Here is a 16,536-nt window from a genome sequence, read left to right on the forward strand (position 1 = left end):
AAAATGTTCACTTAACTCAAAACAGATGAAATTTATTTGAATTCAGACAAACATTGTACAAACATTTGTCTTCAACAGGACAATGCAAAACCACATGCTGCACACAGTACAAAGGTATGAATGTAAAAGAAGAGGGTTTGGCCTGCCTGTAATCCTGACCTGTCCACAGTAGAGAATGTGTGAATAATTTAAAAAGAAAAAAATAATGACAACAACAACTGTGTACTTTTGCACACATTCAGAACTGTTTGCAGAAAGAATGGGACAAAATAACACCTGAAAGAAACATTGCTTGGTATCCTCAGCTCCAAAATGTATTGTGAGAAAAGTGTTGTGAGAACAAACATGGGGATAATAGCTTTAGTGTCCCAACATATGCAAATGACAAAAAACACATGAATAATGTCACAGTAATGGCATGATTTTGAAATGCCTTTGAAACTATCATTAGATTAGACAAAAAAAGAATTATAAGTGAATGCCAGTATTTTTAAATGGAAGCAAAATATGGAAATGCTTTGTTATATGTAATTCTTTTAGGCAAATGCCAAGTAACATTAAATATTTTTTCTTAATAATTCACTGATATGGGAATTATATGCCAATGCTGTTACTCAATATTCTACTTTTGAAGATGCAACAGTGTAGAAAATGTGTGCCAAAGCAGATATCAAATACATTTTTATATATTTGAGATGGACTAATATGGGAATTATATAGAATTATATATAAAAATTCTTTATTAGCGATGCACCAATATGGAAATCATAGGGCAATGCTGACAACCAATTTGAAAGAAATATTAATGCAGTGCTATTTATGCACTAACAGTGACCTCTTGTGGAAAGCCTTTAGTCTGCTAAACGTGAGTGAGCAAAAATAAAGTTTAATTCACTTGTAATTATCCACTGATAATATGATTGCGATATATTGTCAATCCTTATTTTTTCTTTCTTCCATTTATTTATCCAAGTTTCTCCATTTAGTTAAACCACCTGTCTAAGGCTTCTATCACCTGCAATTTTCAAACAGAGGCCTATGCTGACCAGCATCACTATGGGAGTAATGGAGATAGAACAGCATCTTTCCATCCAGAGAGAGCACTGCCAATTGTCTTCCATAGTGTCAGCATATTAATCTGCTGAAATGCTGTGTGACATAGTTTTAATGAGAGTAAATATATTCCAATTATATCTACATCAGAATATTTTTACTTCAATGTGCTTGTTGTTCCGAAAACCTTACAATGTCTTTATTTAAAAGTTTTTAAAGGAATCTCTCCTGAAAACATTCCAGTTTTACTGTCTGGAGGACTAAGAAGTCAGCAAAGTCTACACATTGCTGTGTTGCTCGTTACAGAACTCTCAATTAATGACTTTAGTGTAGCCAGTGTGGATCTGTTTACCTTCTAAATTGTAAAAGTGATTTGTTACTGTAAGAGCCTCCAGTATCTAGGATGAGGTAATCCACCAGATGTGGATAAACAGTGAGTGTCTGACTTATTCATCAGTGGCTTTGGGCTGTCTCTAATCTCTGATCCTCATTTGGGGCTCTCCCCATCACCAGACAACCACTATTATTACTCTGGCATGACTGTTCACTATCGGTCCACTGACACGGCAAATAGGCAGAGGTGAGGCGAGTTAGAAGACACTGGCAAACATGATGGTACGTGTTAAGACCCACCAGGTCAAAGAAGACCAAATTATTTATATGATCAAATCCCTGGACATTTTACTAGATGTTTCTTCCACATTCATTCTTATTCTTATTTAACAGTTGTATTATGGCATAATTGGGCACAGACAGGAATCTGCCAATGACGATTGGCTTCCAGTGGGTAAAATAAATTCAGTGAGAAAATCCTCACTCTGGACCTTCTGGTCTAAACATTTATATATATCATTCTTTATATAATATGAAATATTATAATCAATTTAATGTATCCATGCCTGGAATAATTTTAAACAACCCTAAAATGGGACATACCATTCCTCTTGTCTGACTGCTTCACTCATATTATTGGTCAAATGTTTTGCATCTTCATTTATTTAGCACCTGCACAAGCCTACTTAAATACACTTTACTGCCTTCAGTATATCACTCAAATGAAGATGTTGGATTGTTCAAATTTAACATTTCACCTTTAATGCCGATATGGCAACATAACAAACGTTTTTAGCTTTTAAGGTGGAACAGAACATTTATGTATTTATACAATATTTTAACAATGACATAACTGTAAATGCCATACACTGTAAACCAAAGTTAAGGTATCACACTGGTTCAAACACAATCAATTACAGGCAATTACAAATATATATTTCTTACTGTGTGGGTAAACAGTTGAACAATATTAACTGTGTGTTTGATGTAGTTGTTAGAACTCACCTTATATTCCATTCACAGGTCAAACATGGGCAAGAGAAGACTTGGAGATATGAGGCACTTTTTTGCTGAGTAAGCTGAAACATGGTGGAATTATGTCATAGAGATGAGTAGAGAGTGTGAAGGCTGGTAAGAAAGTGAGTACTGTATATATTATGTCACTTGGTGGTTAGTTCAGTAATAAGTTGGCTGCTAAGGTGTCCCTATACTATACTATACTATACTACTAAATGTTGATTTCTATAAGCTGCTAATTGGAGGTTGCTAAGATATTGTTAACAGTATTTTTTACTCTTTTACTTTTGGAGTTAAATGGCGGAAAGTAAATATTTTAGATAAAGTGCCAAAAATCTTGGGTCTAAAATGTGGGGTTTCAAAAAATTGTACCATTCATTTCTATGATATTTTTTTGTCTGTTTAAAAATTATCATAAAATCAGACTGGTCCAAAAGCTTAATGCATAAAACTACATCGTTGTCATTTTGCCAAGGGGGTCCAAAAGTTGCACAAGACTGTATTCCAAACATTTTAAACCTAACTATCTGCTCCATCCTCGAATGAATATCTTAAGGTCTTTCCCAGAAAAGTTTCCTTTCTTCTTTCTTCTCAGTGCCTGACATTTTGTTAAACATGGAATATGGAGAGCTCTGGGAATCGCTAACTGTTGTCTTTTATTGAAGTTTGACATTTCTATGTTGCTTTACTCCACAGTGTTTTCACTGATGACTTGCATCGGCTCTTTCATTAAAACAACAACCCGCTGTCGTACGTGGAAACACTCAGAAACACTCCTCAACCCTCCAGGCCCTGTGAACTCGCCCACAGTCAGCTGGAACATTCCATCCTAGCAAGGCAGAACCGCGGAGGAGATTCTGGGTTATATCCCATTGTCCGCTTCAATCCCACAGGCATATTTTCAAGCTTTAGGGGTCAAAGCCTCTCAGCCTGCACCACCAACCCCGCTGCACCGCAACCCCACCCAATCCCTAAATGCCGGAGCCCCGAGAGACGTGAGGAGAGCTGCTCGGTTCCAGCACGCCATGTCAAAACAGTCTGCAGATCAGCCGAGCGTTTAATCAGTGAAAAAGATCTGAACGATTGCTCGGGACAAAGAGCAGGCTCATTAATGTGTGGGAATGACTGTGGGTCTTTTTTTGCCTGTCGGTCCTGAAGCATTTGATGAGGAACAAAGAAGCACCTGTTCACTTGGTGCAGACAGAGCCACCTGTCAAATGAAGGCATTAGCTGGTGACAAGGACTGTCAGCCGGCACATTTCGGAATTCGTAAAAGTGGGAAAAATTTAAGAGGCAAACTACCTCACGTTTCCGGGCTGTGACATCCTCAACCTGACAGGGTTCAGAGCTGCTATTAAAATGTCCAATATGTATCAGTTCAGATGGTCCAGAGGCTGCCTTTACTCTTAGCAAAAACAAAGGCCATTACTTGAATTGAACATTGGGGAGACCAAATGTACATGCCCATCATATGGTTGGATGCTCTGCTAATGTGTGGTTAGTTAACTTTCCAAAGACAATTTGCTATGATAGATGATACTTGCAGTGATTGTTTGTTGACTTAGCACTCTCTAAAAAAATCTGCCCATTTCCCCCCTAAAATGTGATACATTTCCTTCCTTTTAGTCAAATATATATTTTAACAATAACATTAAAATGTTGTAATGACGTTAACATGACCTTTTAACAAGAGCCAGTCATTAGCTGTGGTACAGTGTTACAATATCACTGGTACAGTGTTACAATATCACTGGTGCAGTGGTACAGTGTTACAATATCACTGGTGCAGTGGTACAGTGTGATGCCATTAGGGAACACTGATATCGCTTTTCCACCAACGTGGAACTGACACCATTCTGGTTCGCAAACCTAATTTTGAACCAGGTTCGCTGTGTTTCCACCAACAAAAAGTAGGTTCTGGAACCAAGAACACTCGTTCACAGTGGAAAACAAAGAAAACTAGGCTCTTCATCACAAACCGTGTTCACCGCCATTGGAAAAGTGCTATGATAGATCCTGACATTGCACAAAGCAAATGAGTGGAATGAGTGGCATAGGCTTAGCTAGTTGTTTTTTAAGGGTGCTTTCAAGGAGTTACATTAAAATATATGTTTTTGCTGTTTTCTCTAATAAGATGAAATTGTTCAAATCTGTGGATCTGAGTGGTCCAGCGGACGAGGGCACTGCCACTAGGGTTAGAAGATCACTGGTTTGCATCTCAGTCATGCTGCTTGCAATCAAATGCTTCCTTGCATCTGAAGTCCTGAGAGAGCACAATTGGCCTAACTCTCTCTGGGTGGGTAGACGGTATTCTCTCTCCACATCACTAGATGGGTAGGTGGGGTAATCGGCATAGCCAAATTGGTGAGAAACTTAATAGGTCCATTTCAAACATTGTACAAATCTCTGCGTATATACTACTGTGCCTCCTTTGCAGTGGAATGAATGTTAAGAAGTATGTCCTCTGGATGGCAATTTAGTCAAAAGTTTCTGATCACAACAAACATGGCGACAGCTTAGGAACAAAAAAGAGGCAGCAGTGTAAATATCAGTGCACAGTTTGAAAAAGTTTCTTCATGAGTTTCTTTTCTTCTTTGTGGCAAAGTAGTTTCGCTTGACACTGTCATAAGCTTCGGGGAACACAGACGTTCTTTGAGCACAGAGTGGCAATGATCTCTCTATTACACAAATCAGCATCAACATCAGCAATTTAAGGTTTACTATTTTACCATAAAAACGTTACATAGAGTTGCGTAATGTATAAGTAATGTACAGCTCTGGAAAAAAGGCCACTTCAGTTTCTGAATCAGTTTCTCTGATTTAGCTTTTTATAGGTGCATGTTTGAGTAAAATGAACATTGTTTTTTTAATTCTTTAAACTACGGACAACATTTCTATCCTATTTTATTTGCCCATTTATTTGAAGAAGACAAGAAATGGCTGAAATAAAAAAAAGATGCAGAGCTTTTAGACCTCAAATAATGCAAAGAAAACAAGTTCATATTCATAGATTTGGAATAACCCTGGTTTTTAATCACATGTATCGTGCATGTTCTTCTCCACCAGTCTTACATGCTGCTTTTGGATAACTTTATGCCACTCCTGGTGCAAAAATTCAAAGCAGTTCAGCTTGGTTTGATGGTTTGTGATCATCCATCTTCCTCTTGATTATATTCCAGAGGTTTTCAATTTGGTAAAATCAAAGAAACTCATCATTTTTAAGTGGTCTCATTTTTTCCAAAGCTGTACAATTCTATTCAATATTAAATTATTCCTTTACTACTGAGCCAAGAACTAGGTAGAAACCTCTATTTGTAAGAGAGGTGTTAACTTGTGTCAATACAATTAAGTAGGAACGTCCCTTATGTTCTCTCCTGGTGATCACGTTAGCGTTTAGCCCTAGGCTATGCAGCTAGCGTGTTTGTTCTGAATCCCCCTGACCATCATTCTGTCTTTCTTCCTGAGGTTCACTACACTACAACCCCTTCACCTCCCAGACCACAACTCCTCAGGCTCTTCCTGGAGTTTTGCCGGAGGACACACCAGCAGGAGAACTGTCCCCAATCAATTATCCACTTCCACATGCATGTGTGTGTGTGTGTGTGTGTGTGCCTCTCTTAGGATCGTACATCTTCATTTTAGCACCAGCCTTTTGCACAGGTGCCCATTCCTTTAGGTCACGGCAAATTCGGCACGCTCTGATCTTCGCTGTAGAAGAGAGTAATCAATCTCGAATGTTCGTTCATCCCTCCAGCCCCCCACCTCCCAAAAGTTCTGGCCATGTAGAAAATAAAAACAACAAACAGCGATCTGTATTTGGGCTCCAAACAATTAGCAGGGAATTTCCCCAGCACGTCCGCATGCAGTAAATCAGGCTTCACCGCTACCTGACTGCCCTGGCTCAGAGCTGCGGTAATCAGAGTGGGCTCTGCAGAATACCTACAGTGCAGCCAAAGATTAGTTGCGTATAGTTTTACACTGGATTTCCGCAGCCCTGTATTTTTACTCTGGCCGAGGAGGAAAGCTCGAAGCAGCCTCTTCACAGCTCTTAAATATAACGCTTCTTAAATGATTCTTGGCCTGGATGTACGGATCTACTTGACATAAAGTATGAAAGGGCACATATCCTGCATTTCCTTTGAGCTCCATGTTCAATATTTCTGCTGTTTGTACCAAAAAAAGACTGGCACAAACCATTTTCCACAAACCAGAGCAGGGTTACAAAGCCTAAAGCTTTACAGCTTGCAAAACATTTTGCAGATCGCACAAAAATTAATTAACAATTTTAAATCTAAACAGACAGAAACTGATGCTGGCCAAATAGTCATGTATTCAATTAATGGGTTTAGCTTTGTTTGACTCCCAGACAGGGAGTTTGTAATTTGGTTAACTTACTGTTTAACACAAGTTTTAATTTAGCTGCAAAACTTAGGCATTAGAATTTTTCTAACTAAGAATTTGATATGCTTGTACTAATGAGGCACCTGGGGCCCTATTTCCATAAGCATTATCTAAACACCTTTATCTGCGCACCATGCAGCTTGATTTAAGGTGGGTCTTGCGAAGCTTGAAACATGCAAAAGGCATGCACTAAATATCATAAATGTGGTTTGGGTGTAACATGCATCAAACCAATTAGCTTCCCTTTCCATTTTCTTTTAAGAGCCAGGTGCACTCTGACTTTTGTGGATTGCTATTTCAGGGATGCAGCTACCAAGACGTGTCCAACGCTTCTCAGCAGAGGAAACTCACCTGCTCATTCACGTTTGTTCATTCTGTTTATTATGTATTGTTGTAAAAGTTATTTATTTTAGTCCAGCCTGTTTTTAAATGACCTTGTACTTTTATATACTACAGCTCTGGGAAAAAAATAAGAGACCACTAAAAATTATGAGTTTCTTTGATTTTACCAAATTGAAAACCTTTGGAATATAATCAAGAGGAGGATGGATGATCACAAGCCATCAAACCAAACTGAACTGCTTGATTTTTTTGCACCAGGAGTGGCATAAAGTTATCCAAAAGCAGTGTGTAAGACTGGTGGAGAAAAACATGCCCAAATGCATGAAAACCGTGATTTAAAACCCAGGATTATTTCATCAAATATTGATTTCTGAATTTGTGAATAGGAACTTGTTTTCTTTGCATTATTTGATCTCTGTCTTTTTTGTTATTTCAGTCATTTCTCATTTTCTGCAAATAAATGCTGTAAATGACAATATTTTTATTTGGAATTTGGGGAGAAATTTTGTCCATAGTTTATAAAATAAAACAACAATGTTCATTTTACTCAACATATACCTATAAATAGCAACATAAATAAATTAAAATGCAAAGTACTTAGTTATGAGATTTATGTTTTATATTTGTTAAATCGTCCACTTCTTTACATTACATAATACATACAGTACATTACCTTTATTTTTCTTGTGTATTTAATGTAGTTACATACAGTACTAACTTTCACACCACAAAACAAAAACAGCACAGCAGCTCAGGTCATGACAATTTTGGCTGTCTGGAGAAGTTTGTGTTTACCAGCATGGCGATGAGGCTCGCAAGCTTGTTCCCCATGATGACATGCAAACATGTCAGCTTGGCACGGCCCAGCAAAGATAGCATGAGCGCGCTGTGGAGTCTGTATTAATAGTGACGTGTGAAAAATTGCTGCATCTCGCCAGCAGTTTGTGGAGTACAGTCAGCTTTGGACAATTTATGTGCGGTTGCAGTTTTGCTAAGCAGCGCTGTGGGGGTCACAGCAGCTGTGGCTGGCATTGTTAGCTATTGAACCGCTGACCCTGGCGCGGTCGGGGTAACTGTGCGGCCGCGGTATGTGAACCGTAGATATTTGCTTTGAGTGCAGATGCCTGCTAATGGTAGATCTAAAAGCTAAAAAAAGATGAGTGTAGCTTCAGGACGTATAGACCGGACTGTAACAAGAGAGTCATACAGCGCTCCTGACCTGGCCTCATGACTCCTCTGAACACTGGATTAATATTAGCTTTATCGTACTGACTTTTTTGGACAAACTGATACATTTCCTACATCCGAATGCTATTATGATGATGTACCTCCTTTTCACTAAAAGCATGCATAGCGGCTAATCTGTTTAAAAAACATGGTTGAAATATTTTATCTTATTGCTTCCCTATGAAAGTTGTATGCTTTTATTTCAAACATGGCATGGCATACACAAAATGCACATTTATACACAATGATAAGCATTTTAAACTGGTTGCAACACATGATACGTATAAAAGCTATGACTATTTTTTTTACTTAAACGTGATTTATTTAATTATGTAAGCTATTTAGCTGTTTTGTTTAAACTATTAAGTTGTTGTAAAATGTAAATATACTTTAATTTTTTCAAAATACATTGTAAAAAGGTTCATTGTTGTCATCCAGTGTAAAAAAAATGAATTGATTAATATTGGAGCATATTTGGTGCAAAGATGTGAGGTGTAAAGTGATGCAATTCTTGTGTAAATATTTCATTAAATATTATATATTTTTGCTATTGTCTTTTAAAGAATGCTATACAGTTTATACAGAAGTGAAAGCCATAACCTGAATCTCAGAAGAAGGTGGGTCATGCAGCAAGACAATGACCATGAGCGCACAACTTATTCTACCATGTTAGTTAGATTTGGCTCTATTCCAAGTTAATGTTTTGGAATAGAGCCAAATCAAAATCCTGACTTTAACACAGTTTTGCATATTTTTGCCACTCACAAATAAATAATATTGGATAATGTTCCTCAAAAAATAAATGAATAAGTATTCTGTTTTGTATAATCTATTAACTTACTACTTCTAGGGCTTGAATTGTGTAAAAATCTGATGATGTTTAAGGTCATGTTTATGCAGAAATATAGAACAATCAAAAGGGTTCACTAACTTTCAAGCACCACTGTATGTAAAATCTGCTCTTTCATGCTGCCCCATATTGTGCCTTTTCAGAAAGGGCAATTAGAAAATGTGCAATAATCAAAATGCTAACCCAACTTTGTCACAACAAGTATGCATGTACCCTGCTGCAGTTAGCAGCATGCTAAGCCTGTAGTATCAACAACAACAGCACTACTCTCCACACAGAAGACAGTGGACCAACACAATCATTTTGAATCTGCAAATTTAAGGTAAAATGCTACACAGTGTTGCTTTAAAACAGTTAAGAAAGTAAAATCACCTAATTTACACACACATCAGTGGAGCTTTTTCTACATAAATGCAGCTTTTCGTACTACTAACTAGCTAGTTAGCTAGGTTAGCTAATAAGCAATCTAAAAATAGGATAGCTTTAGCCATAGCTAGGTCACAAAATGCTACTTTTTTCTTTAGTCCTAACTGTTAACTGAACAGAAACTTAACATGAAATAATTTGTTTATATCGAATATAGCTAATTATAAATGTGATTTATTTGATTATTTTAAGGATTATTTAGCATGATCTTCCCATTATTTGCTTGAAGTTAGTGAAACCAGCCACAAATAGATTTTAAAAGTAGCTAGAACTCAGTCACTAAAATATGTAAATATATTCACTCAAATTCATGACTTTGCTTCCTTACAACTATTGCATGTGAAAATCAAATTTTTATTAATGTGGTATCATCACATACATTTATTTCTTATTAATTTCTGCTAATAGCTAAGCTGTGAGGTTAGAGCTATTTTCACAATTAGTTATTCCTAAATGGATTGTATTGATTGGGGGGGGGGGGGGGGGGGGGAATTATATAAATTGTACATACTGTATCCAAGTTTTCTTCTGCTTAATTCATCCATTTATTTTTTTTTGGGGACTTTAAGCAAAATCTGGACAAACCAAGTACAGATCACACATGGAGTGACCACATGACATCCTGGTTCACTCAGCTTTAAGGATTTAACGTGCGACTCCTGGCAGACATTAGCTAGAGGTGCAGAAACAGGTGCAACCCAAATACCTTCGCCACACTCTGATTGTTCTTTTTACGCAATGCTAAGAATCCGAAAGGCACGCATCCATATGCCAGGTACAAGCACTGATCAGAAAGAGAGCAGGCAAGCAAGTACGCAGAGGGGCCTATAAAGACAGGGGGATTGTCTTTAAAGCGCACGCTAAGTGTAAATTTGTGCCTGTCAGCACAGAGATAGATTGAATATGTTCTGTATTAAAATAGTCCAGGTCCACTGTTGTTTAGTGCGTTTATGTATGGTGAACTTAAAGGCCCGCTAAAGAATGTGCCACAGCTTATCTGGGAAGTGAATAAGAGGAAATCAGCATGTTTGCATATATATACATATACAGTGTATGCTTTGCTATGGCATATATGCTATGCATTTTATATAAAGGCAGCCAGAATTATTTTATTTTCTTGTAGTTGGCATTTTACCACACTATACCTTCCAGAAGTCCGGGTATATTTCAGGTATAATTTGATTATTTCATCCTGTTGTAAAAGCCTTTCCTCTTATCAGCTTCAGCCATGATAATGCAGTACTGCAAAACAAGCCCAAAGTATAATGCATCCACCCCCATGCTTTACAGTTAAAAATTAGTACTTTTCATAAAATGCATTTTTTAGTTGTTTTTTTCCCTCCAAACACACATTGATTATGTCCACAGATTCCTATCTTGACTTAATTCCATCTACATTATTCCATCGCCTGTTGTTTCCACAACTCATCTGATCTGGACTTCAAAATCATGTTAGCGCAAAAAGAATTGTTAAATCGTCAAGCAAGCATTGTGTTAAACACTTTCTCTATACGTTAAGATAATCTTTTCACTAAACTAAATTTTGGAGTAGACTCTGACCTAATGATTGATATCATTACTGGCTAATCGATACTTACTTTTTTTACTTAAAGTGGCAGGCTGTATAATTTTGTTTCTAAACTAAAAGCAGAAGCATTTCTGACAAAAATATTTTGGACAAAAAATATTGTGTTTAATGGTACCAGCATACTGGAACCACCATCCCTGCTAGGCCTAATATATAAATTCTAAAAACAGGGGTGTCGAGTCACTTTTTGCGGGTGTTCTGGCTACATCACACGTTTTTACGTACTTACGTCACACGTACAGCCTCTAAAAGAAGATCTGGCTCCGTTTTACTGAACGCAAGCGGCTGGTGGAGCAATGGAGATTTCAGAAGGGGGAACTCAGAGCTCAGAAGCTCATTCACCAATAGTGAAACCTAAGAAACGAAGGAGCGAAGTTTCTGACTAAGTGCTTTCTCTCTCTGACTGAACATAAACTGTAATCAGATTCTTCCGCTCTGAAAGGAGACCGCATCACACCCGCCCAGTTTAAAATGATTCTTCCGCATGTTCGGTGCAATCACCCATTCTCATAGAGGGCCCTTAATAAATAGTTTAGATAAATCTAAATCAGATATTATCTAAATTGAGATCTGCGTTATGGCTCATTTTCTATACTAAAATATTTCCCACATACTACTGTGGATCCTTTACGTTGGAATGAAAGTTAAGCAATACATCCACTAGAGGACAGTTTAGAGTCAAATGTTTCTGATAATAAGTGTTGCAATAAAGACAGAGGTTGTAATAATGTACTTACCACAATAAAGATGGCTGAAACACAGTGTAAAAAATTTCAAATTAATTTTTCAAATCTACCCAACTTTTTTTCCCCTGTGTCCTGTGTTTTGAAGTGGTTATATTTTACTTGAACTATTAGCTACACTGCCCTCTATGGTAAACCAGTGGTACTGCTCAGTTCCATCATATTATATCATACTTTCAGTGAACAAGCTAAAAAAAACAGATAAAATGTAAGCAGAGAGTCTGTATATATAGCCGTATTTAATGTTAAGCATTAATGAGTTCTTAAGCAGTTTCTGTAATCCATATGCAGTGTGGCAAGCAGCGTATAAATACACTTCACAGTACAAAGTACTCAATGAAGTTCCATATAATGATCATAAATCAGTGGGTGTAAATCACACGTTCGGCTTTCCCGATCCTCTCCGCAGTCATCTCGGGTGTCACGTCGTTGTTAAGTGTGAAGAATCTATTAATACGTTTACCGTTTAAGCTCTGTGTTCTTCCTCAGATCCTATCGACCTGTTTTGATGAGCGTGAGCCGCGTTGCCAAGAGTGAACAACGGGGACAGGAAAGGAAGGCACACATGGAGCGCTGGAGCGGAGAGGTGAAGTTCAGCATAGGACACAATCACACGTTAACTATGAGAAGCAGGCCAGATAGGTTGGCCAAGGGTGACCGCATTGGCCGCATGCAAGAAGGGTTGACTGCTGAGTGCTGAGTGATACGGTGACAAATGTAACTGGAGCTTAGCAAGGGGAGGATGACTCCAGCCTCAAAGCACGGGGGGCAATAAATATCTCTGGTAAGCAGAGGTGAGTGTGTCTCCAGGAGACCATCAACATCTCCCATCTGAATTCAGTTCTGTATCTCAGGTGTCAGAAAGAGCTGTTTTTGACTAGTGCAACATAAGACAGTGCTTCTTCCTCAGACTGCACACTGATATTTGATAAACCTGTGCAGGGTCTCCAATGTGCATGAGCATAGAGATTATTTAAATATGTAAGTCCTGGATTCACCTGTAGAGGGAGCAGTGCACTGTAAAAATTAAACCGTTACTCCTGGCTCTTTTGAGCTCTCTAAGCAGGGCTATATTTTGATGTATTTCGTAGTACAACTATGACTGCACTTATATTCAAAGTATTTTTTTCTGTGTTGTAAAATATAAGAAAGGTAATATAAAACTTAGGGGTGTTTTTTAAAAAATCAATAATTTTTTGCATGTTTTCAACTCAGTCTGTGAGTAGATAAAGCAAGTTACATTTAAAATGAATTACTTTTTTTTGGTTTAGCTCAGTTAAATTTAATTTAGTTAAATTTAGTTCAGTTAAATTCAGTTCAGTTTATTCCAGTAACATATGGGGCAGTTTAGTTCACTTTTTTATTCAGTTTAATTTGGCTCCAACAGTTCTGAAAAAAAAAATCGGTTTAGTTAAGCTTAGCTCAATTTAGTCCATTTAAATTTAGTTCAGTTTAGTTCAGTTACACATGATAACGTTTGATTTACATTTTGATTCAGTTTAGTTCAGTTAAATTTGGTTCAGTTTAGCTCAGTTCAAACCGTTTTGTTCAAATGAGTTCAGTTTAGCTCAGTCCAGTTAGTTCAGTTTAGGTAAATTTAACTCATTTTTTTTGTATAGCTTAGTTAAATCTAATTAGTTGAGTCAACTTTATGTCACTTACTTTAGTTTAGTTTAGTAAAATTTAATTGAGGTTAGTTAAATTTTTACATTTGCAACAGTTAAATTTATTTTAGCTTAGTTCCATTAAATAAATTCAGACTGACAACATATGTTAAAAGTCCATTGATGGTACTTCATGGTATTTTAAAAATAAATTCCAGATACCATAGTTTACCATTCATTTAACTTGTATATTTGATAACTTACACTACCAGTCAAACTTTCTGATTGAATGTTTTTCTTTATTCCTTTATTTATTTTATTTTCTACATTGTAGATTAATATTATTACTAACTTTCTTGTTCTCTTTTTTCAGTTGCTTGTATTTACAGTATTATTCTATAATATTCTATACTATACTATAATACAGTATATATATATATAATATAATACTGTATAAATGCTTGTGCAAATAATCAGCAGAAAATGCTGGATCTGTTAATAAAGGTCAAAAACTCCTCTACCTCTTATTAGATCACTGGCTTTTCTCAGATCGATAAAAAGTGTCTAAAGGTGAGATTAAAGATAAGCAGTTTTATGTATGTGAGAAGGCTTTATCAAACTCCTGACTGTTTTGTAACTCTAAAGACATTAGAACATGCTGCTTAAATTCAATATGATCCTAAAACATTCAGAAAACAGCAATACAGGAGTGGGTGTTGCAAACATATGTATGTGTTCCTAGAGGAGTGTCTTAAATCTTGTTTTGGAACCAGATCAAAACACGTTCTGATCTATATATTGATCAATATATTATCTCAGGAATTATTGTGATAAATGAAAAGTAGTGAAGTCATCTTTATAAGATCATTATTGTGAGTGGCCTACTCCACAATACAGTTTCATGTTGAATTTTTACATTTAGAATAATACCATCATATTAGTTAGATCATCTTTCTCATCTCCATCCTTTTTAAGCTCAGTACCATTGAAATAAAATGACTGATACATCAGCTTTTTTACAGTGACTTAAAATGTTAATGTTAAGACAAAAGCTAATAACTAAATATTGGAACAGAATGCATTTGCATATTACATTACATTTCAAACAACAAAATACAAACATTGTATTTCTGTGGTTCTGTATAGATCTACTTTTTGTGGTGTGTAAAGATGAGCGCTTACTTTAGTACAGACTCTGATTAATGCAGGGTCAGGCTGCCTACAGCTCTGGAAAATAAGAGACCACTTACAAATGATGATTTTCTTTGATTTGACCAAATTAAAAACCTCTGGAATATCATATAGAGGAAGATGGATGATCACAAGCCATCACCAGCTAAACTGCTTGAATTTTTGCCCCAGGAGTGGAATAAAGTTATCCAAAAGCAGTGTGTTAGACTGGCGGAGGAGAACATGCCAAAGATGCATGAAAACTGTGAATAAAAAAAAGGTATTCCACCAAATATTGATTTCAGAACTCTAAACTTTATGAATATGAACTTTTTTTTTTTTTGCTTTATTTGAGATCTGAAAGCTCTGCATATCTTTTTGTTATTTCAGCCATTTCTCATTTTCTGCAAATACATTTGGAATTTGGGAGAAACGTTGTCTATAGTTTATAGAATAAAACAACAATGTTTATTTTACTCAAACATATAAATAGCAAAATGGTCTCTTTTTTGTATGTTAATTCTTTCCTTGTATTTATATTTCTGTATTTCTCACTGTTGCCGCTTGGTGTCACTGTTGAGCTATTTTAGTTCTGATCTCCCCGCACATATATACACACACCCACAGCGACCATCCCCATACCATAGGCTACACACTGATTAACATTTCTTCACGAGAAAGACATATGAATGTAATAAAATGTAAAGAAAACAATCATATGGTGCTGCTAGAAACACCGTCGCTGTAAATCACAGCTACTTATGCGGGGTTTTCACGGCTGGGGTTGTGACCCTGTTTTATAGTCACACACATGATATATATTCTCACTGAAGGCTGTTTTAATCGCCTATATTATGTTTGTCGTTAAATGAATTGTGTTTATTTCTTTCTCTTAACTGTTCTAATAAAGTAGAGCTGGCCAGGTCATACTAACTTACCAAGAGCTCCACAGTTCACTGTTATAAAGGCCTGTAATATTAAACACACAAATTCAACAGAATGGACAGTACTGCTGTGGTAATGTGAATCGAGATAATGCAGGTTTTTAAATGCTAAATGCATTTTTACATAATACTTTTTTTATTATTTTATTTTTTATACATTTTTCATAATAAAATGAAATAATATTATTACTATTAATAATAATAATAATAATAATAATAATAATAATAAGCACATTTGTGAGGACTTTTCGTATATCAGGACACCAATTATTTTATCGTAGCTGAAGTCAATTTTGCAGGCATTACAGTTGATATTCCAGCAAATTAGAAAAAGTAGTTCATTTTATATTCCTTATTATTATTTTATGTATTATTATTATTGTTGTTTTTATATCTGATTATTATTATGCATGCTAATAATTATAATATTAATATTAATAATAATAATAATAATAAGAAGAAGAAGAAGAAGAAGAAGAAGAAGAAGAAGAAGAAGAAGAATTTATAATTAAGCCCGGACATTAAATCTTTTTTGCACGTTTTTTACATTTATAAATTTATAGAGCACAACGCCTACAAATCTACCGCTATAAATTTTTTCATCAAAACTGAAATTGAAACCACAGAAATAAAGTAATAACTCTTGCTATAAAAAAGGTCCTCGTGAGTGGCGCGCGTTCCGCCTTTTCACAGCGTCGAGCACGCGCTGCACGGTGTTTAGCGCTCGCGCTTAACCACGCGCTCTATGCTTTACATGCGCACTGTACGCGGGTTTTACTACACTGAATAAACACACTCACACACCGTAATTATGGCAGTTATTTGGCATTTAAAGTGC

At 36.3% G+C, this 16,536-nt stretch overlaps 1 protein-coding gene across 1 annotated transcript in view; it reads left to right on the forward strand.

The window, feature by feature from the left end:
* Positions 1-16,536, forward strand: part of LOC125786735 (cyclin-dependent kinase 5 activator 1-like) — an 832,135-nt gene that overhangs the window by 37,266 nt on the left and 778,333 nt on the right. The gene's annotated exons all lie outside the window — the stretch shown is intronic.

The sequence above is a fragment of the Astyanax mexicanus genome, chromosome 22 (assembly GCF_023375975.1).
Source record: "Astyanax mexicanus isolate ESR-SI-001 chromosome 22, AstMex3_surface, whole genome shotgun sequence".
Classification (NCBI taxonomy): domain Eukaryota; kingdom Metazoa; phylum Chordata; class Actinopteri; order Characiformes; family Acestrorhamphidae; genus Astyanax; species Astyanax mexicanus.